This window comes from Pipra filicauda, unplaced genomic scaffold (assembly GCF_003945595.2).
Source record: "Pipra filicauda isolate LSUMZ 115617 unplaced genomic scaffold, ASM394559v2 scaffold136_size1984543_pilon, whole genome shotgun sequence".
NCBI lineage: Eukaryota > Metazoa > Chordata > Aves > Passeriformes > Pipridae > Pipra > Pipra filicauda.
The window spans coordinates 932,209-955,119 of NW_024103840.1; positions in this window are offsets into that span (position 1 = coordinate 932,209).

Consider the following 22,911-nt stretch of genomic DNA (forward strand, 5'->3'; position numbering starts at 1 on the left):
CTTCATAAGATTTGTCACTCACATTGCAAGGAATCATCACTAAATAAAACATTGAAAGCTTGTGGAAGATGGTCTGGAAGCCTCATTTCCAATGTGCTAGAACATCCTATCAGAAGCTATGGTTGTGCTTATTCTATTGCAACAGATATCTGAAAGCAGCATTTATTTTCCAGTTGCCAGTAAGCTCGTTGACCTTAAAAAAACCTTTCAAGGATTTTTATTCAGGCCTCTCTATTATTTAGCTTTAAAATGTTGCTTCAGGTTTACTTTAAAAGAATATTGCTTATCAAAGCACATCAGGTTTTGAAGTTTTCCTGAGTAAAGCAGTCTCTTGAAAACAATATTGACCATAATTGGCATGTTACTGGAAGGTCAAAATATAAAATACTGGGTTTAATGGGTTTGTTTTGGTTTGTCTTTCCTATGCCCTCATTAATGCTGTTGTTTTAACACCACCTTCAGACATGTGAGTCTTCCTAGGTATTCTCGTCTCTGGAGTGGTTTCATTGCTTTGCAGTCTGTCTCCACAGGCTTGTTTTGTTCATTTTTGCTCTTTAGTTATGTTTCCAACTGTTTACACTTTCATAGGCTGGTGATGACTCAGTTCTCAAGGAGTTAAAGTCCTGTTTCCTTTTTCCTGTAGTAGTGCACACACTGAAGAGTTCCAGGACTATTGCAAACGAGTGGCCATGGAGTTGGTATTTATTTTGTGACAGTTACATAGGAAATAGGAAACCAAAGGTTAAAAGTTAATTAAGGAGTCATAAAGGAGCTGGTTATACTTCTGGCTGTAGTTGCTGTTTGAGATGTACAGCGAAACTCTGAACAGAATTGCAGGTCACGACAGAGAAAAATAAATATACTGACAGAGTAACTGTATTTGCCATTGACTGGAAAACAATGACATACTTATTATATAAAAAGGGCTTTATGCATTAAAAATGTGCAAATACTTTTACCCTATTACTCTCTTAAGAATATAATATGCCATTATGCAGGTAGAGCAATGAACATGTCCTGAAGATAAATGTGCTTTTCTTGGATGCTGAGTCATTTGGACTTTGTTTCTGCGCTCACAGCACCCCTGAGGCATATCATACCTACCTCTACAAAACACACTCTTTTCTTTACCCTAATTTCTCTTATTTACCCATTACTGAATGTTTTAATGCAATGACTACAAAATGTCAATGCTGTTTTCTGCTGCAAACTTCCATCTTCCCTACTTGGAAGTCTTGGAGAACTCTGTTGTCATTAAAGACTCCGCTAGATTTAAATAGTTCAGGACCTTCAGTTTCTGGAGACCTTTAGGACACACTGGTTATGAATGGTATTAATTAAAACTATCTGAAATGGCTTATTTCTACATAAAGGCCCTTGAAGATCATGATAATTCAAAATGATTTTTTATGTCAATAAGTGGATTGCAGCCCTTTATCCTACCTAAAAGACATGTAGAGGTGGCACTTAGGGATATGGTTTAATGATGGCCTTTGCAGTTTTGGGTTAATGGTTGGACTCAATGATCTTTAAGGTCTTTTCCAACCTAAATGATTCTATGATTTTATCTGTAGAAACTGCTGGGAGTTTTGAGAGTGGGAGGGTTTGGGGAACAGTTCTCCATGTGGAGAACCTTCACTGGCACAGTACAAATCCATCCAAAAGTCTCTGGCTGTTTCTGGAACCTTCATCTTCAGTTCTCAGAGTCCAGCACGCAGCCCTGACTCAATACACACATCAACACCAACCATTTCTGCACACCTCTCCTTGTCTTTGCAACTTCAGCTTCTCATTCGATTTGCACATTTCGGTCCCACATTTTTGTTTGTTACTTGAGACAAATTCTTAACTTTTCTCATATAGTTCACTTTTGCACCTCATGATTACCCAGTAGTAGATTTTGAGGCTGGTTTATCTGAAAGGTGGCAGCTTTTAGACTGCAAATCTGACGTGGCAGGTCAGAAGTAATTACCAGGCAAGCAGTACCCTTGTTGAGCTGAAATTGAGCTTGTGGTCCCTTTTGTATGTTGTTGTATTGAATATATCTGTGGCCTCTACTGTTTTTATTTTTTCCCCTCTCATATAACATATTTACTTTGCTGCAGTATTTGTCCTTTGGGGATGGCAGCAGACAGATTTCTGTGGGTGGCACAGGAGCAAATCAGAGGATGCAAACAAAACGCAAAGCAAATAAACAGTTTAAATACACAGAGCACCAAGGGTTGCCTAAAGATAGACAACTGGTGGCTGGCATTTGTGAGGCTTTTCAAATACTCCAAATCTATGAACTGTCTCTCCTGAGCCAACCTACTCAGCAAAGCTATTTAGTGCACAGTAATTGACTTTGTTAACTCCTTGTATTGATTCACTTCACTGTTTTTACAGTGATGTGTGGATTTTGGTCCAATCCTGCGCATGTGTGTGTCTGACTTTATTCAGGCAATTACAGTAAGAACAGCTGCTCCTGTTCTCCTTGTGTTTTGTTTTCCTTTGCTTCCATCTACTGAATCCCACATCAACCTGCTACCTTTGATATCTGCATCTTGTTATGACTGGCAAAAGCACTCGTGGATACAAAATAAATAACATCTACAGTGAAAAAGAATGATTTTTTTTGCATCGCAACATTGATGGCTTTAGTATGTTTTCTTTCCTTACATGGCAAATATATTAAACACCTCAATTTACTGCTGCTTTTCTGTGTTTTCCAAAAATGCACTCTCTTTTTTTAAAGGAGTCATATAGTGCTAATTCATCTTCTCCTCTGTTTGGGCTAATTAACTTTTCATTGCTGTTTCATTGCTTTGAACTAATTAATCAAATTAAAACTGAATTAAAAAAATAAACACAGATTATGCCAAAATGCAAATAAATTTATTCTCAGGGAGCCATAACCATGGCCACAGTTTGACAGAGGAGTATAATCATTGATTTTGATAGGACTGATATTCAAACTTCTGCTTTATAACAGAATATGGCTGCTCTAGATTTTATTTGTGCTTTTTTGGCAGTGGATTATATATTCTATAACCTCAATCAAGATCATCCAAGCCAAGACTAAAGAAACCCAGATGACTTTAAAAGAGTTTCTGTGTATGTAATATGCCTGTGTACCAATTTTACTGCACTTTCCTCCTTTCAGCCTTTTTGAATTATGGTTTAGGGAACAAACAAAAAAAATAATAAATGTGAAATAAAACATGGGAACAAAAATAAAAATTATCATACAATTTTCTCAATTGAATGTCCAATTAATAATTTTCCCAGCTTGTATTCTAATACACAGTTCTGGTTTCTTTTTACTCATGAACTCTATTTAGCTATTCTAATATCATCTCTAATTTCTTCCATTAAAAAAGTCATCTGGAAACAAAAGAGTGATCACTTAGTATTCCGTCATGTAAGCAACAAAGAAAATTTGTTTAATGAGTAGCATGTTATAAAATAAAACTTGTGACAGATTTTGTTAATCAGTTAGTCATTGGTAGAGCTACGTTTTAATTAAGGTGAAAAGATCAGAAAGCAGATTAGCGCACAAGCTAAACCAATCTTCATCAAATACACAGGCTGTGTCCAATTCCTTTGGGATATAACAGGTGTTTCAATTTTGCAATAAAAATATAACTTTAAGGTTACCTTTACTGATGCAGATTTGAGTATGGCAGTACAGAGGTGCCTGAAAATTGCTCATCTCTTCAAAGAGTGCCAATTGCTGTCCTCAGCCCATCGGTATTTCATTTCTATTATCTCTGGATCTCAAGTCAAGACCTCAGAGTCTCTGTAGTGCAGCTTAGCATGATGAATTCTTCATCACTGAACCCTTTTTAAGTATTATTTCATCCTCTGCTGCATAGGTAAGGTCAATCCTGTGATTGCTAAACCAGCCAGCAGTCTGGGAGAGGGAAATACTGAGTTTCTGTGGCTGCAGCCATGGAGGTTGGAGGATAAACAGAGACTACAACAGTGATTCATCTGGTCTGGTGGAAAGTGTCCCTGCCCACAGCAAGGGGCTTGGAACAAGATGATCTCTAAGATCCCTTCCAATCCAAACCATTCTGTGATTCTGAAATTCTATGATTTTTGCCCCAGAGAAGGAAAGCAAACAAGAGGCTACCTCATAGCACCTCTTTTCCTGCCGTGGATGTTATGTCCCACATGTTGGGGAGAACTAAGCATTTTCATATGATATCAGAGGGCAAGTCAACCCTCACCTGTGAAATAATCATTGTTTGTTGCCACTGATAACTCCCATTTGCTCTCATAGATTCCTCTTTGCTATTTTCAATTAATTTAATCTTTAATACAAGACAACATATCTGCAAAGACTCATAATTGTCTTCTTCACAAACCTTACCAGGGAATTTTTTGAGATTATTTCTGCACTGAAAAGTTGCTCCCCTCTGTGCCTAGTGCTGAGTTTGAGCTGGATTTCCACGTCATTGTATTTTGGTACTCTATTTCTCTACTGTGTATTATAGAATTCTCTTAATTTCATGCATGAATGGCTGTAGAAAGAAGAGATAAAGTTTCAAGTCTCTTTGTTTAACCCATATGAAATAATTAAAACACATTTTTCTTCTTAGCATTCCCTTAGGGCTTAACATATTGTGAGAAACACATCCTAAAGTGAAATGAGCTTCAAGACAAATGGTCCTGGCTTTAGTTAGAAAGTCACCTCTGGAAAGAATGCATAGCTTTTCTTATTCACACCACTCATTCCTTTTTAAATTCTGACACGTTAAGATAAAATTGTCACAACAGAACCTACTCTTTAAATACAAAGCTCTACACTTTTATACGGGTATAAAAAACACTTCAGGGCTGCTTTGCTTTAGGTTTTGGCAGCTGTTGAAGACTCCCTTCGTCCAGCTTGCTGGCAGAGCTGCTGTCCTTCAGGGCTATGACAATTTTTTTCCCCAGCTTCATACCCCTCTCTTGGCACACACCTACTGGTGAAAACAGAGCTCTTTTGGTCTCATCTGGCTCTCCCAGAAACCACAGACAGCAGTGGCCAGGTTGGGCTTGCCCTACCTGAGTGGGCTTGCCCAAGGAGCCACAGGAATAATTTGTCATTTCCATGCTGCCTGGCATCATTGTGCTAACCTAACACCTATAAAGAAAGAGGGTATCAAGAAATAAAACACAACTAATAGTTAAAAGTCTCTCTATCACCCTAAGGAAAGACTAAAGGACTTAGGCTGACTTTCTAGCACAAGGCTGTACATTATATCTATATATACATTTTCCATGGTTTATTATTTATTCTGTCAAGCATTATTCAATGTAAGCAAAAATATTGCTGCTGAGCCCTGAGAAATAAATATTCTTGTTCTCCCAAGTTGGGAAAATCAAAGTGTTTTCACCCAAATTGTTACAGATACTTAATGAAGCAGCACAATTATTTTCATGCAGGACCATGAAGTCTCACAGAAAGCTGGGTTTATTTGTGTTATGGTCTCACATCTCCCAGAAATATAGGTTCACAACAAGTTGTCATTTGCTTTCTCTTACAGTATTGAGTAGGGCTGTCCTTCCCAATAAACTCAGGAAAGGCCTGTGGTGTGTCTTTCAATAAGGTAAACGAGATTCTATTAAGGAAAATAGATCTCTCTCTCCGACTGAGATCTCCCATATGTGTGTTTATGAATTCCCTCAGCTCAATTCTTTCATCAGATACATACATATTAGCCCCAGTCATGGAATGCTTATGTTCATGGAAATGCATTGAGCTCCCCAGTTCCCACAAAGACTTATAAGACTTTTGTACAGTTATGAGTACAGAAAATTAGTCTAATGAGAAACCTACTTAAACTTAATTGTCTCATTTAATTGGACTGTTTAAATTGCTAATCATTTTGTAAGTATTACTTTCTAAGTTGTTTTTAGTGGGTAGTTTGCCTTTTTGTTGTTGCTGGAGGAATTCAGTAATAATTAACTGACCTAGTGGGTAATTATACCACTGAAAATAAGCTATGAGACATTTAATAAAAAGAGACTATTAACAGGATTTGAATTTATGACCTTCAAAATATGAAGCAAACACTTTATCCATGAGGTCACACAAGCTTTCACTAGTGTCTGAGGATTTATAGCCAGTAGATCAGCCACAGAAAGACTTTGCTCTCCTTCTTTGGATGTACTGAGAACGCCCTGAGAAACCAATTAAAATAACATTAGAAGAAATATAGCGGTAGAAAAATGTTTGAGAAATCTTGCTCATCTTAAACGTCTATGCTATGGGCTGTGGAAGTCAGACCCGATGTGGTGAGGTAGCAAATGTGATGGCAAGCACAAATTTTGGAGGTCTGAGGATTTCCCCATGGGGTTCCCTATGAAGCACCAACCCGTAACACCCTTTCCTCACCTGCAATAAATGTTGTTGGTGGCATTTTAATCCTCAAACTCAGCTGATCTCTGAGTCTTTTTTGTGCCCAATTTACAGTTTGAGATAAGAAAATTGCTAAACACCTTGGCTCTCAGACAGCTTGGCAATTTGTGCCATGTTTTCTTTAGCTTTTAGGACTAAATATATTTTACTGAGTTTCTCACATAGAGTTACAACAGCTTTGCTGTATTTTCTGTGAGATATTTGGCTATGTGAAACACTGCATTACAGACAGAAGCGTGACATTTATAGGAGCCACTGTTCCAGCAGCATCAATGTAAGGCAAGTGAGGCTGTTGTGGTTTCTGGTTAACAGGAATCTGGGCAGTTTCCTTGGGAGTTATCAGCTGTGCTGCATTTTAGAGAGTGAGCAGAGCACGTCCTGTGCAAACCTCGCAGGATTTGAGAAAGAATTGCCATTCTTGTTTGTGAAATCAAATGGATCTTCCCCCAAACCCACAGGTGACGTCTGCTGTCTCTTTAGGTCTTCAAATATTTTGGTATCTTGTGTATTTGAACAGTGAGACCATGTACTTACAGATATGTGGTGCAAGAAAATAATCTTGCAGCAGATGCCAAGAAGTTGATAACTGTGAAAACACTCTAAAGCCAAGGGCTTGTTGGAAAGATCCCAGTTATTACTGCTGGCCAGAGAGCTTTTACAACATCAGGTATCGAGGATGCCGTAGGATGGGGTCTGATATTTAGGTAGAAAATTCAGAAAACAAAGGTGAAGGGGAATAAAGCAAAGGTGAAGTTGGAAATAATCATTTTCAGTGCTTCTCATGTTTGTTTGTTTCCATCCTTCACCTCGTGTACCAGAGCACAATAAAACTGAGTGTGCCTAAACAAAAGATGAGAAATTCGGAATGCAGGAATACTTGAATTGTTTCTTCCTGATAGTCCAAACAGTGTAATTGAGACAAATAAAGTGGAGAAACATGTCACCTAAACTCTTTTGAGTCATTAGTGATGTGCATGGCATGGTGGCATGGCTGTGAACTGCCAAAGTTTGGGTAGCCCAGCCCTCATGGGCAGATGTCTCTGGGTGTTGTGATCATCATTAGTCTTCAGAAACAACTTTGATTGGTGGGCTGGGATGGAGAATAAGTATTCACTAACTAGTTTTAATTAAAAAGAATAGAGAGCATGTAATCAGATTTTTATAGTATATCTGAGTAATAACAGTTCTTGGTTTCTTGCTGATTTTCAGGGCAGAAAAGCCTACGTGCAAACAGATTTTCAAGCCCTGACTTCTAAAACAAGCAAACCCACTTTTCAGCTGTAAGAGGGAGGAATGGTCTGTGTTATCAAATACAGGTCCAGTTCAGGCAAGGTTGATGACCTCAGTCAAATATTTATTAAAGGGGAAAGAAGTATTTGTAGTGACTTGTTTATTCTAGCTCTTGCTCACACTGATAGGATTTCCTCCTCTGTGTTATCACGCTGAAACCTTCTTTGTGACTAACTTTGTCTTTTGGAAATATTTCCCGTCCACATCTGACTTTTCCTGCTTTTCATCAGTAGGAAAACAAGCAGCCCATTTCACTGGTGTGGCTTTCCCAGACCCCAGAATGAGGCAGGGTGCTGGTGATGGTGGTGGTGGAACAGCCCAGAGCACAAGAAGACTGACTTCTCCAGGCAAGGTGCACCTCACCGGCAGCTTGTGGCCAATCCGTAATCCCAGAGGATGGCTGGAAATTCAGTAATGTTTGAACCATCACACATGCTAAAGATGAAACAACTAAACACTTTCATCAGTCTTGTTTGCCTCCTGAGTTATACTGTGGAACTAATTGCAAAATTGCATCTAATAAAAAAAAAAAGGAAAAGGACATGTGTTAGAGCTTTATCACAGGTATATTATTACCTGTGTAATATGAAAAGGACGCAATAAAAATTGCATTCAGGTTTGACAATGTTTTCTCCATGTGAGATTTGAAGTAATTTTTAATATACTTGCCACCAGTAAGATAACCCTTAATACTTTCATTGTATGTTCCCCTTGGATCTGAAAGTACTGTACAAATGAGGGCAAGTACAATTATTTCTGCAATTATAAGAAGAGATTAAGAAGCAGGCAATCTGCAAAACATGCCCAGTATGATGATATGAACTAGTGACAGGCTTGGTAGAGGTGGTCACCTTTACTGGCTTTTCAATACTACAGAAGATCAGATACTTGTGACAATAATGATGATAAATTGAATTGAAAGGGTTTCAAAATGATTCTATCTATATAAATTAAGCATCACTTTCATTAAAAGAAATGGTTTATGGCTTTTGGCTTTTGCAGACCAGAATTTCTCACAAAAGAAAGCTTTTGGCTTTCTGCAGAACAGTCTGAGGAGAATTAGTCCTTTTCTAAAATGATGTATAAATAATTTTAAAAGTTTTCCATGAGTATCATATTCTCATTAGCCTCCTGTTCTTTTAAGCACAACACTCTCAACATAGCACTGTCCTGATCTGAGCTTTCTGCTTCTTCTGGCCAGTGTTCATCACAGAGCAACAGCAGAAAAAGTTCCCTGCTCTACAAGAGGAAAAAAAATTTACATACTGCATGTTTTATCCTTGTTTCTTATTATAATTGTAATGTTTATTTTAACAAATGAAAGGTTATCCATTATAAGTTAATAAAGGTAATCTTGTCTTTACTTGTTCCAAAAATATTAAAATACATTTATAACTAATCTTCATTTCAAATAGAATTATCATTTTCTTCTTCACAGGTTCTTCCTCCTAACAAGAGTTCAGAGGATAATTATTATCATGATTTTCTTGATAAACATTGTTTCGCTCTCTGCTTATTGCTAGCAATACTATTTATCACTTAATTATTTATTTATTTATTTTAATGACATGAAAAGCAGTTTGACGAAAGCACATCATTCATGACCTGTGTTCTGTCAGGGAATTGTTTAAACTAGATTAGTAGTGGGCTGGAAAACTCTAGGATTGGGCAAGGGAGATCTCACAGTGGGAGCTTTATACATGAGATGAAGCCAGGAGTAAGCAGTGGTAATTTGGGGCTTTTGCAATATTGTATAATGACAAAATATTGTTTTATACTCCAATTTCCTTTCTAATGCTAATCTGCAGTGACTCCACTGACTTCCAGTAGCATTTCACCACTGGCATTTTCAAACCTGAGAGGGAAGGTAGACCTTGGACTACAAACTGCTGCTCATCCATCAAGGGCAATCTCAGCTGTCTCTCAAGTGACAGCACAGAAACAACCAGAATATGATCAAGGGCTTTGCAAATAGCATTATTTTGAATCAGGTTTGCTATCCAATAATGAAAATTGAGTTTACAAGGAGCCTGGCCAGACAGTCTGCTGTCAGTGAGCAGTCAAGGTGTTAGAGGTGATGGAAAGGAGTGCTCCAGGAGCCAGGAGCTAGAGGATGGAAAGCCAAGGCTATTAAATTTCAGGGACCCTCTGTCTGAAGTACACTCTGTACAGACTACACCTTGTGACAAAACCTGAACTTGTCACATCCTGTGCTATTTTAAAATACATATCAAAACCTGTTAAATAACTCCAGTAGACAACAGGAAGATATCATGCTTTGAAATCAGTTTTCCCATGCTCCTTCATTCGAGCTTTCACACAAATGCCTTCCCCACCTGACCAGTTAGAGGCAAAGTTTCTGCATGCCAAAGTATCCTCAAACAAGAAATACATGCCAGGTGACCTCTTAGACCATAGGTCCCCTCCCTGTGCTGCCTCCCGGGTCCTGACGCCAGCACAGTTCCACCAGACATGCAGCACTCATCACTCCTGGTCTGGCTTCATTTCTCCTACGTAGCTCCACAATCAACACAACAAAAATGAGCTTTCAGGGAAAAAAAAGTGACAGTTTTTTTTCCTCATGGGCAGTTTACAGGGTGAACAAATTTTTTTTTAATACTGTTAACAAAAAATTTGGAATATTCATGTCTAGTCAAAAATTTAAACTTGATGCCGTGATTTGTTATTTTACTAATCTGTGAGGGATGTTAACCCTTTACAAATGAGAATGTAGTGGAAAAAAGTAACTTAAATTTTGTAATTTGAGGTGCAGCTCTCAGCTTTAAGAGGGAGAACGTGAAGAGGGTTGTTGAATGCATCACACAGATTCACCAACATTCATCTGTGTTAAAGTGTTACTTCTGCTGTGCTGGTTTACTGTGTTTTGAACAGATGCCTCTTCCTGTTAATAAACAGGGAACTGTGGTATTGTTCCCAGCCACTTGCCCGGTGGTGGAGACCTGCAGGGCCTCAAGACCGTGGGAGTCTAGGCCAGGGCTACTCTGGCTTCTTGGCAACATTTTTCCACTTAATCCCACTGATTTCAGCTTTAATCCTGAGGTATCATTCCCGTTTCAGCACTGTTTATATCTGTTTATATGAGTATTCTGGAGCTGATTTAATCTAAACACAGAGAGCTCAAGGCTGTCCAGACCTATAAAAGGAAATAAATAAACTCCTTTGAAGATGGGAATTGTAAAAAGAACACTTTTGTTTGGTCTTTATTTAGCTTCAAGGAAATTAAATTCATGTCGTAGGAGCTAGTTTGTTTGTTCCTAATTAACTAGAAAAACTTTGCGTGTGCAGTGCAGAAAAGAAAACCTTGGCACTACTCAGACTCTGTGCCTTATGTAATTTGTTTTGATTTATTTCTCAGTAGCTTTTATAAGGTTGTGTTCACTAAATGAAGTATCAGAACAACTTTAAAAAATAATGAAAACAAAACGCATTTGAAAATATAAATTATCATAAGGTTAAGTAAATATCTATGCAGCTATATAAAGGATATGAGAAGTGTGAAATATGAGCAGGTGAAAAGTCTAATGTAAGGCAGGGAACAAGCTTAGGGATAAGCCTTTGAATTGAAATTGATGTATCCATGAGTAGATGGTAGGTCGGGAATGGAAATACAGGGGTTTTTTTCAGTGTTTAAGGAAAAAAAGATAATTGCCACCTTTCCCATGATCAACTAAATGAAACACAGTATGAGGAATGCCCAGGAAGAAGGGATGAGGCAGATCCTCATTTTGCTCATCATGCTTCTGAAGCAATCCTGTTGGATGAGCATCTCCCTCGCTGGGCAGACACAGTCAAAATAATGCCAAAAGTCCCTGTATTTTTATTTTAGGGTCTATTGACTTAGGAAGAAGCTGAGGAAAACACTAAATTTTGGGTTTGTAGCTGGAACAGTGTCCATAATTTTCCTTTACAGGAAGCATGCCCTGCAAGGGAGGTGATCAAAGCAGCTGGCCATTGCTACCAGCAATAACTGGAAGTTTCTGTGGCAGCAAAGGAATGACTGCACAGGAGATGTGAGGAATGCCACAGAGTCACAGGTCAACCTTTAATGGCTGGTGGAGCCCAGAGTGAGATTCCTGTGATTCCTCCTTCGTGATGACTTTGTCTGATAAAGACAGATGGAGTGGGGCATGCTCAGAGACAGGCTGAGCAACCTGTTTAATGGTAAAGCTTGAATAGAATAGCCAGAGTTGGAAGTCAGTGTGAGTTAACCAGGGAAAGCAAAATAAGGTAAATCAGAGCATAAAATAAGCCACACAGAGGACCCGTGAAAAGCCTTGCATTATAGATGTATATAAAGTAATAAAAATTAACACACAGCCCCAAACTATGGCTTGTTTTGGTTTTTTGTTTTGCAGTTTTTGGTAATTGCATTACTACTACAGTAATTTCATTATATAAACACTATTGGTGTTAAAATATACATTACATTGCAGCGTCCCTTAAATAATAATAAATGGTTGATCATTATTTATTTAAATCATCTTTCCAGGCCACTTTCTTTTGAAGTAGTGAGCCTGAATTTCAAAACAGAGCATTAAACATTAAAATAGAGTCAGGTGGTCAGATCAAAATACAAAGCCTGGGAATAGGTGCATCTCAAAATCCTAGTCCAAGGTGTTTTACACAAAATTTTGTTACAAAGAAAAAAAGATAACTACCTACTTATGTGAGGCTAAGAACTGCTTTTTGTCCTGGTTAATGTTTTATCAAATTAACCAATTTCTTTCTTGTCCAGTCAAAATTCTAGGCCAGTACAACACAGGTGACCTCTGTGTAATAGTGGCAAAACTATGATCTGAACTCCAAATGCCAAAAGACATCCCTAGGAAATATGATCTACAGCTTTTCATCCTTTAAAACATTTTTTTTTCCTTTCAGAAAATCTTTTTTTATTTGTGATTAAAAAAAAAAAAGTTATAAGTCATGGCTAAGAAAGTATTCCGAAAACTTTGGAGTAACTGTGTCCCCAGATCCCTACACCACAGATAGATAAAGGAGTAAATAAAATAAAAGGTGACATTGGATCTCGAGTTCCCAGCTTATCAGACAGTTGGGTACAGACAGATCTTATCGAAGCATTAGTCTCTGAAGAAAATAACTCTGCTTCCTAGTGTGCATCGGGCAGAGACTAAATTAAAAAGGACCTTCTCCATTTCACCACTTAAAATGATACCTTAATTTGTAGTGGTTTTGAAGGTTAAAAACAAAGCCAATAATTACTTCATTTAATATCTTATCACAAGGATGCCATTCCTGATGAGCACATTTTCTTACATTTTCTTGAGGAAATGGTCTAAAATACCCAAAAAAGTAGTGATGCTCTGGGGCCTTGGAGTGGTTGTTTTGTAGTAAGAGTTTTCCACAGTAACTGATAAAGACATTTCTGATAATAAAACTTGATTTTTGCCAAGAAATCTAGTATTCTGCTTGATTATTCTCCTCTGTGGAAAAGTTGGATGGTGCTTTGAGGAACCTGGTCTAGTGGAAGGTGTGCCTGCCCACAGCAGGAGGGTTGGAACTAGATGTTCTTTAAGGTCCCTTCCAAACCAAATCATTCAGATATCTTGGAAAAAATCTTCAATACAATGATAAATAAAATCCCAAGGAATATTTTGGATACTGAAGGAATCCCTAAGTGAGATGTTATACCTCCTGTTGTGGGGACCCATAGGTAGGTCCATGATGGGCTCTCTGAAGTGCAAACAGTCTCTGTGCATGGTCCTTGTACTGATGGAACATTCTGGGCAGCAGCGAGGGCACACATACAGTGAAGGCTGGCCTTTAGAAATCTGGAAGACAAGGAGGCCAGTTTTATCTTCTGTTAAGTTTTCATATCACAATAAAACTGAAGAAAATTTATTCTTCTCACCTATTTATGTGTGTAGAAGCACAGAGAGCCTTAGGTGGGAAGTCGTATTTTAGTATCAAATTTGTGCTGCAATAGATGGGCTGTATATGGTGTAGTGACTTAGTGACTACTTTCATTCATGCTTTCCAGAAATAAAAATTCTAATGGCAAGATGCAGCCACTTTGCCTTGTTTTTCCTGGTTGCCTTTGGGAAGAATAGTGCTACATAACAGATGTCAATACTTCAGTAAATTTTGGGTTATTTCAATAAAACCATTTAAAATTCATGGCATGTCATATGTTGAGGTAGGTACTGTCAGCAACTCAGAAGTGACAAACTTCATGCATGACTTTAACCCATTTGACAGTATTCAATGGGAACAAAAGAAGCTGGGGAGGAGAGAAAAGTGGTTTTTGTTGTTCTTTGTTGAAATACCTGCTTGGTAAAGTCTTACTCATTAGAAATTGTGGGTTTTCAATGATTTTTAAGTTGATGCTTCAGTGACGGCCAAAAAACCCATAGACAAATGCAGTCAAGCAGCAACAGAATTGCACTGTGAAGACATTTTCTAACACACTCCTCTGGTTATGAACACTGCCAATGCCAGTGGAAATAAAAGGAGAAAAAACATGACTCATTACTCGTGTCCCTGCTTATGTGGCCCTTAGATGCCCCTTTTATCTTTTACTAATGGGAGCATTGAGATGCAAAATACTAGATCAGCACGGAAAAAGGTTTAAATAAAATAAAAAACCCATACAGCAAGTAAATGGACCTAATGGGTAATTTTTACAGCACTCTGAAAGTTTCTAGAAATGCAGGATTGATTTTATGGTCAGTTGTGTAGAAAGCTGATGAAACAGAAACGTTGCACATCAGTCAAATACTGTATCATTCATGATTCAGTTCCAGTGGAGAACCCCCCCTCCCAAACAAGCCGAAAACTAAGGGCAACAACAAACAGAAGGAAACTGGGATTCAGTCCCAGAAAGGAAACATCTAAATTTGAGAAGGGAAAAAAAAATAATTGTACAGCAGGTTTTGACACAACCGACTTAGGATGTAAATTTGTCAGCATGCGTACACAGATCGTGCCATCTGAAGGGTGGGAATGACTCAGACGAAATCAAGCTGACTGTAAGGACAACAAAAAGGAGCAAGAGCTTTGTCCACACAGTCTGGTCTTGTGCAGCTTTCAGGAGAAATATAGCTTTTGCTGGTACTACCGTGCACATGTGAAAGGCAAGTTTTAATATTCAATCAATGACTTAGTAAAATTATAGAATCAGAGAATCACAGAACGATTTGAGATGGAAGGGACCTTGCAGATCATATAGGTCAACCCCACTGCCATGGACAGGGATGGCTTCTACTTGACCAGGTTGCTCAGAGCTCCGTCCAACCTGGCCTTGAATGTTTCTGGGAGCGCAGCATCCACTACTGGTCAGTGCCTCACCACCCTCATTGCAAAAAATTTCTTCCTTGTATCTAGTCTAAATCTGCCTTATTATTCCCTTTTATTCCCTATTCTGCCTTGAATTCCAGAGCTCAAATGAATGTGTCTTGTAATTTGTTATTTTTGCAAGTGGAAGCAGAAAAACCTCCGTCTTTCCTGCCTTGCACACAGACCCCACTGCACCAGCCTCTACCAGAGCTGGCTCAGCAGCTGCTCAGGCTGGGAACGGGTGGAAAAATCTGCCCCCTGAAGTGGCATGTGAAATGATAACCTTAAATGCTAAAAACCTTGCTCCCACCTCCTCTGCTGCTGCAATCTCAGCCCAGCGGTTACCAAACTGTTCAGCAGAAAGCAAATCAAGCCTCTGGCAGGTCAACCTGAAGACTATGAGAGCCTTGTGGGTTTTATCCATGGGAGCTTAGATACATATGTCAAGAGATATGGGAGCAAAGCCAGGGATTTAAATGGCATGTAGCAATGGAACACAGAAAAAAAAAAAAATTTGCAGCTCCTATCAACAACTTTCATCTTCTGCAACTGTTTGAGGAAATAGCTGGCTTCAAAACAAATTGGTGTGGGTTTGGATGGCTCTTTTTCAATTAATCTCAGCAGGAAATGGGAGGACGAGAGGTGGGGCCTCTCATTATCATTTTGACCAAAAAAAAAAAAAAGAAAAGAAAAGAAGCTGGGGACTTTTAATATTCCAAGGTTAACAAAGATGCAAAAAAAATGTAAAGGTTGAGCCCGTGGAGATTTGATATGCTATCTACTGTGAAGTGGGTTTTACCTAGGGTTTTGTATTAAGAGGCTGCTGGCAAATGAGGAAAGAAGTTGGTCTCAGCCACAAAAATTTCTGGTGAAAAGAGGGGATGGGAATTACACTCAGTTAAAAATTAAGTTAATATAAAAAATTAAATTTAAGCCAAGGTATAGAAAGATCTGAAAAGTAAGCTGCTAGAGGAAAAAAAAGATTAGAATTAAATCATAGACACGGCATTTATTTGGCCAGAGCAAAAGCCACATACCTCAGAAATGCAAATTATATTGCTTTAATTAAACAACTGAAATTAGGTACTGGAGGGGCAGCAAAGCTGTTTCTTTAAGATATGTTCTGGATCAATAGATCAACAGATGCAAGCATTGTACTTTTATTTTCGAAGAAGATTGGACATCAGACTGCAAAACAAATGAAAGGCAAACTATACTACTACTCATTACCCTTGCTGGAGAATTTACAGCCAACGTGGTAGCGTTTTACAGCAGTGAGAAAATGTTATTATCCATGGAATTTGTCACAGTGGGAAACCCTTTTAAGTGGTCTGTCTTTCCCCTTGTTTTTTAATTATAGGGTAGCATATGAACTTTGCCTTCCTGTTAACTGAGTATCGTCTCTTACTGTAAGGACAAGAGACATCATTTACAATTCAATGTCCTGTTTGAAGGAGACTCATCTCCATGGCTGGAAAAGAATGCATCCAGAGCATTTCCAAAGTGCAGAATGGCATTAAATAGATGCCCACAGCTGCACTGGGACAGCTGGCACTGAGTGGCTGGCTGCTGCAAGAAGGGGCAAATGGCAGGATCTGCCTTCAGACAGATTTAAAACAAAACCAGGGAAGAAACATTGCTGAAATCAGCTGTTTAAAGTGAGCTAACACTGAACCAAACTTCTCCACCCGAGTGAGCTGGGAGGACAGGCAGGCATGGACCTCAACTCTTGGCCAGATGGACCTTGGCTCTCAACCAGAGCACTGTTTTAGGCCTGCTGCTCTTTGAAGACAGCTGTAGTCATGCTGGATCATCTTGTCAATCAGCTTTGCCATCTTCTAAGGTGTCCCCTTCTTACTGAAGGCCCAAGAGCATTGGTGGAGCCACGTGAGAGACTTTCCAGGCTGCCACATCTTCCAGTTGGCAAGCAGAAGTCTTTAACCTCCAACTGCTCCAATTTTAACAACCATCATATTCCTTTGTATGGCAGGAAAAAATATTTACATGATGAGCTTTTCATCTGCCTAGGAAGCTTTTTTTTTTCTTTTAGCACATTTGTTGCTTTAAAATTTTGAGGAATTTTATTCCTCAGTGTAAATCCATTCAAATCTAAGGAGGAGGTGTGATAATAATTAGGTTTCATAGCCAAAGAAAGATATTGCTGAGAGAGATGGCTCACAGAAAAACTTTGACTTTGGGAGCTAGTGAGCACTATCTCATCTCACCAGCTACCTCTGCATATCTCTGCACAGTGTGACAATCACAGAATGGTTTGGGCTCAAAGCAACTTTAAAGCTCATCTAGTTTCACCACCTCTGCCAAGGGTAGGGACACCTTCCACTATCCCACAGGTACTGAATGGCACAGGAGTTCTATCTTACCTCTCAGCCTGTGGTGTTGAAAACCTGGCTGTGACTCCTATCTGCCTTTCATCAGAGGCTTTATTTATAACTCTAAAGTAGAGGGTAGCGTGAACCACAGGGCACCACAGCTGCTGGGAAGTTGTCAGTGAGATGGGAGCAGAGTCTTCTGCTGGGACTGGGATCAGGTTTTTCTGAGACCTCCAGGACACAAACTGAGAAGGAAAAAAATGATGTGTAAAAATTTTACTGTCCTGAAAATCAAGTAGAATGAATTTTTTGTCAGCGTGTACTTGTCAGACCAATTCAACCTTCTGGAGGTAAATGAATCTGCTCCAAGCTTTCATACAAGTGGAGCACACAAAGGCAAAGTGTGCTCATACATAAGCCTATATCAAACCACAGATTATAATGCAGCAGAAACACCAGATAATCACGTACATAAAACAAAGGACTATTTCTCGAGTATTTGAAACTAGAAAAATGATTGGGTTAAAGGAGACAGATTGAGAGTAAAGTTTTTGTATTTTCATCTTTTGTCTCTGAGCCTTTAAGATAGCTCTTTTCAGCAACAACTAGCTGTGTGGTTTTGCATAGCATTTCTGGTTAATGAATTTCATGTAATATAATTTCATATAATGATTATAGAATGGTTTGAGTTGGAAGGGACCTTAAAGACCACCTAGTTCCAACTCTCCCTGCCATGGGCAGAAACACCTTCCAGTAGACCAGGCTGGTCACACCTCCTGAAGAGGGTTTATCTGCCTTTTTATTTTCCTCTCTTTTTCTCCCCAGCAATGAAGATATGGAGCCCTCAAGGGGACTTGAAGTGACTGTGCCCCGTTGTGCAAAAGGTACTGCAAATTTAGAAAGAGGGGATCTGTCTCAACATAAGAGAAAGACAGAAGGTGGAGACTGAGTAAAGGAGGTCTGGAAACGGAGCTCTGAAAATGACTGGTGGCAGCCTGTGCCCCAAACTGCTGCCCCTTGGTTCAGCTCTGCCTTACACTGACATGGGCAGATCCTGAGTTCAGTGAGCATGAATCCCAGGATGGGAAGAGCTGAAGATGGTAACAGCTGAAGAAGGTGTCTCTTCTAAATGAATTTTGAGGTATTTCCCACCTTGCGGGGATGCAAACAGATTAACACATAGTTTCCAAATGAATGCAAAAGTGCTATTTCTGTCTTTCTTGACACTCTATTCCTGCTCCTAATAACTGCTTTGCTGCCTGGCAAGGAAACTGTGCTGACTAAAGAGCTTCTGTGTGACCACAAAACCACTTCAAAGTTCAAGAAAGAAGAAAGACCGTGCATCTAGCTCACAAAGTTGCTGTAATGAAGGGTTTGCATCTTCTCTATCCAGTCTGAGGTTAGTGACTCAGGCAGGTCTAGCTGTACTAAAACACTGCAGTGGCTGAGACAGGAACAGTCACCAGCAGCCAACTCACACAGGGCTACCGCAGACTCAGCCCACTTATCTGCTGGGAGAATAATATTCCTGTGGATTGAGATGCATGGGATTTTCTTTGAGCTAAAAAGGTCAGATTCACACAGTAGAGAGCATGGCTCAGCTGAAGAGCAAACAGAGGTGACAGCAAGCCTGTACCTGAGTGGCATCATGGAGAGGTACCACACAGCCCACAGGCATCTCAGACCCCCTTCAGGAGAGCTGGACATGGAGAAAAGGGTCTGCCCCAATGCATCAATAACAAGGGTTATTTTTCCAGGGTTGTAAGCAATTGTGCCTTTGCTCAAATCACCCTAACTCCTCCTCCTTTCCCACCGTTTGCCACAGGGAACTGTGTGAGGTAGAACTTCCCTGTAAGAAAGAAACAGTGGCAGGAGATCCAAACAGGAGCTTCTTCCTGTATTTGCAGCCTAATTGTCGTGCACGTCAAAGGAAAATAAATATATGGAGGTTCCCAAAGTCCTCGTGAAATTTGTATCAGCAGTGGGCTGTTTTGGACAGCCATGAGTAAACATCTCAAAGCTATGTAGTAGCTTCATATCTTGGTTATTCTCTAGGAAACAAAACACAAACTTTCCCAGGCAGGTCTAAATGTCTATAGCAGTCTTTGGTGACAGACCTTAAGATACCTTTGTGAGGGTAAGCATTATTGCCTCTGTTTACATGGATAAAACAGGGCACATAGGGACGCAATGCTGCCCGTAGGTCTCAGAGTGAAATGTTGCCAGAAATGAGAATATAAGTCAGAACTGAGAATATAAGGTAGTTCCTGTCATTCCAGAGCTCTGCCTTCTGATTCTTGTCTCTGCAGATTAAGATCTGAGGTCAGACATAACTTTATTATGCCAACATTTTTTTTTTTTTCTTAGAGGAAACACAGATCAAGATTATGGATTGGGGTCAGGAGCTCTAGTGCAGATGTAATTTCTACTAGTGTGCGAAAGGCGTCGTTGTGAAACACTTAACAGTCAATGTACATGTTCTGTACCTGATATGAGTGTACTCAAGGGAGAGACTGAATGATCAAGCAGCAGAACAAAGAGCAGCACCTTAGCTTCACCCCATGGCCATATAGCACAGTTACTTCCCTTCTGTCCCTACTGGCCGTGCCTGAAATGGGAATAGGATCATCATAGAAAATCTTGCCTTCCTCAGGGGAAGTGGTGTATGGGCTTTTGCTGATTTTGGCTTGCTCTGGTTTGGCATATAGGAGTTCCTGAAACAACATCATAATTTTTGTGGGAAAAGTGCAATTATTCAAAATGAAGAAATAATTTTATGATATTTCTGTATCTCGCTTCAAGCCCTACTTACCAGCTACCTACTTCAAACAGCCCTTGGCAGAACTAGGTCTTCCAGAAAAATCTCAGCCTTAACTTTCACCAAAATTTCCTTCTGTGACACACAACCTTTTCCTTGTCCTAATTGTTTGTAGTTTGGACAGCAGTTTGTCTCCTACCACCACCTTACAGTTGAGTTTTAATGTGCTTATACTTGCAAATTTTTTCCGTTTACTTGGGAAATCTTTGCTGTTCCACTTTCCTATCTCCTCAGCCTCAAAGTAATACTTGACAGCAATTGAAAGAAAATGAACTAATTTGTCACAATCTGCATAATTCTGCTGCTTGTCCACCATGTATGGACAATTTGTATGGAACAGGTTCCAAATCGGACGTCTCAAGAAGTGAGTGAACTGGGGTCACCTGGAATATAAAACACACCACGTTCATGTAGATGCAGAATAGATGTTACAGTAGCTCTAGGAAAAAATGCTTTGCTCTTTTGAGGGTAATATGCAGTTCTGGCTGGCATTTTCCTCCAGGTTTTTACTAAGATAAGTGTTTGCAGTTCCATTTATGTGATATTTTCCAGGTCAGTTTTTTATTCTGCCTCTTTGCACCAGATTTTTTGATTTGTTTACTTGAGCCTAAATAAAGCTCAACTTGTAGAGTATTCTGAAAAAGTCACCTAAACTAAACTGCTACTAAAAGAACATGCTTTTTGTGGCTGTCTTGCTTAAGGTTATGCAGTTGTAGTGAGCAAATGCTCTGGGAAGAGTGGAAAATAGCTTCTTTTCAGTGTGTGAGGTGCTTTTTTTGAAAGGCCAGTGTGATCCTTCACATATTATGTACTTAGTGTTGGAGCTCTGCTAATATGGCTTCTGATTAAAAAGTTTCTTGTGTTCAGACACATTATCACTTAGTAGGTAATATCGGACAGAAATATGATTTTTTTTTCATTACAGCATGTTTTGACTTGAAGAAGAAAAAAGAAAAATTGATTTAGAGTCCATATAATTCCCAGGGTGGCTGATTAGAAGGGAAAGGACCCAGCAGTAAGGGTACAGCCACGCCTTTGAAAGCTCAGGAGTACAAAACCAATGAAGTGTGATGACAAGGGCTACCCACAAAGTCAATCGCTTTCAGATCAATACAAAATGGAAGCAAACATCACTTATGCAGAGCAGAGAAAGTGCCGTAGGTTCTGCTAGAAAACTATAAGCGTTTTAGTTTCCCAGGAAATCTCAGTTCTACTAAAATCAATTCACAGCTTAGTTTATCTACCAGATGTGAGCGCACTTCCCTTCCCTGCCAATGCAACCAGTATCTCCTGGGACTTTGTCTTCTATATGTTGTTTCCTCAGTTGTAAAATCAAGTCTGTTCCAAACTGGAAAGTTACGATACAATGGATGGTAATTACACAGCCCTGGAGAATAATCAGTGAGAGGGCTTTCTTCCTTGGGGCATTTGGTTATTGTTTGGTAGAAATCCTGTTTAGCATTCCACAGTATTTATTCAGACCTGACTTCCTTTAATTTTACCAACTATGTTTAAAACAGAGCACTAGAAACTTCAGCTTTATCTTAAAATGAAAACTTTCTATTTTATTATAACTTAAGTCTCTTAAAACACAGACTAAGTTGGGTTAGTTTTTGTTGCAGTTTTTTTGTTGATTTTTTTTTACATCATGAGACAAAAAGGCTTTGGAAAGGAACAGAAACTGCTGTCAGTTTTCTTCTGTGGTAGCTCCCCTATGGCCCAGCATTTCTGTATTTACCTTATTATGGAGTCATTAGTGGGCTGTAAATCTCAGTGATGAGCCAGCAATCTTTCTGTGGGCAACTCACCTTGAGAGTCCCATAAATTCTCAAAAAATAAGGCAGCCTTAAGGATGGTTGGGAATAGTTATAATAATGTGGATGTATGAATAGAGAGTTGGCTTATTAGATTTGCATCCTGCAACAAGATGGCAAGGGCTGGAGATGTTTTAGGTGATGGGAACCAAAGGGAAATTAGAGGGGAATGGGAGCCAGGGGACATTCCAAAATGTGCATGACAGAAGGGGTGTTGCAAGATAAAGGGACACAACTGAGGGTGGGAGAAGATGACAATTTTTAATACACAGAGATCAAAGGGGAAATGGCCTTTTTTGGATGAGACAGGAACTAGTGGTCTCAGCAATGTTACAGTGAGGAGAATTCTTTGAGCCAGCTGAAAAGCACCTAATAGCAGCAGATAATGATGCACTAAACCAGATATCTGGGGAGAGGATGCTAAGCCTCTGTGAAGAAGCCAGAATACCACCTGTCAGGACCAACCCAGGCATGGATGATTTCTGTCTTGGGTCAGGGAAAAGGATGGTCCTTTGAGTCACCTTCCACCCCGGTGAACCTGTGCACTGCAACAGGCTAGCTCAGCTCCAGGTCCCACCTCCAAGACCTTCCAGGCTCCATCACAACTGATTGTGACTCTGGTTTTGTTTGGTTTTTTTTTTCCTTTTCAAACAATTAAGCTCTTTGCCTCTGTTGAAAACCCACGGCCAATATTTCTGCTATACCAAAAGTATTGTGATGAAATAAACAATGACTTTATTTCCAAGATGCTCATGCTATTCACGTCTCACAATATAAATCCAGAAAAGTAGAAAATATTGAGATCCCTGCTTACTTTTTTTGTTGTTGTTTTTTTTTTTTTAAATTAAATTGGAGCATTTCTTCCCTTAACAATTTCTTACATAGATTGTTTTAAGGACTTTTCTGACACTGTTTGTTCAATTTGGGCTTGTTTTCTTATCACAGTGATGTATTAAA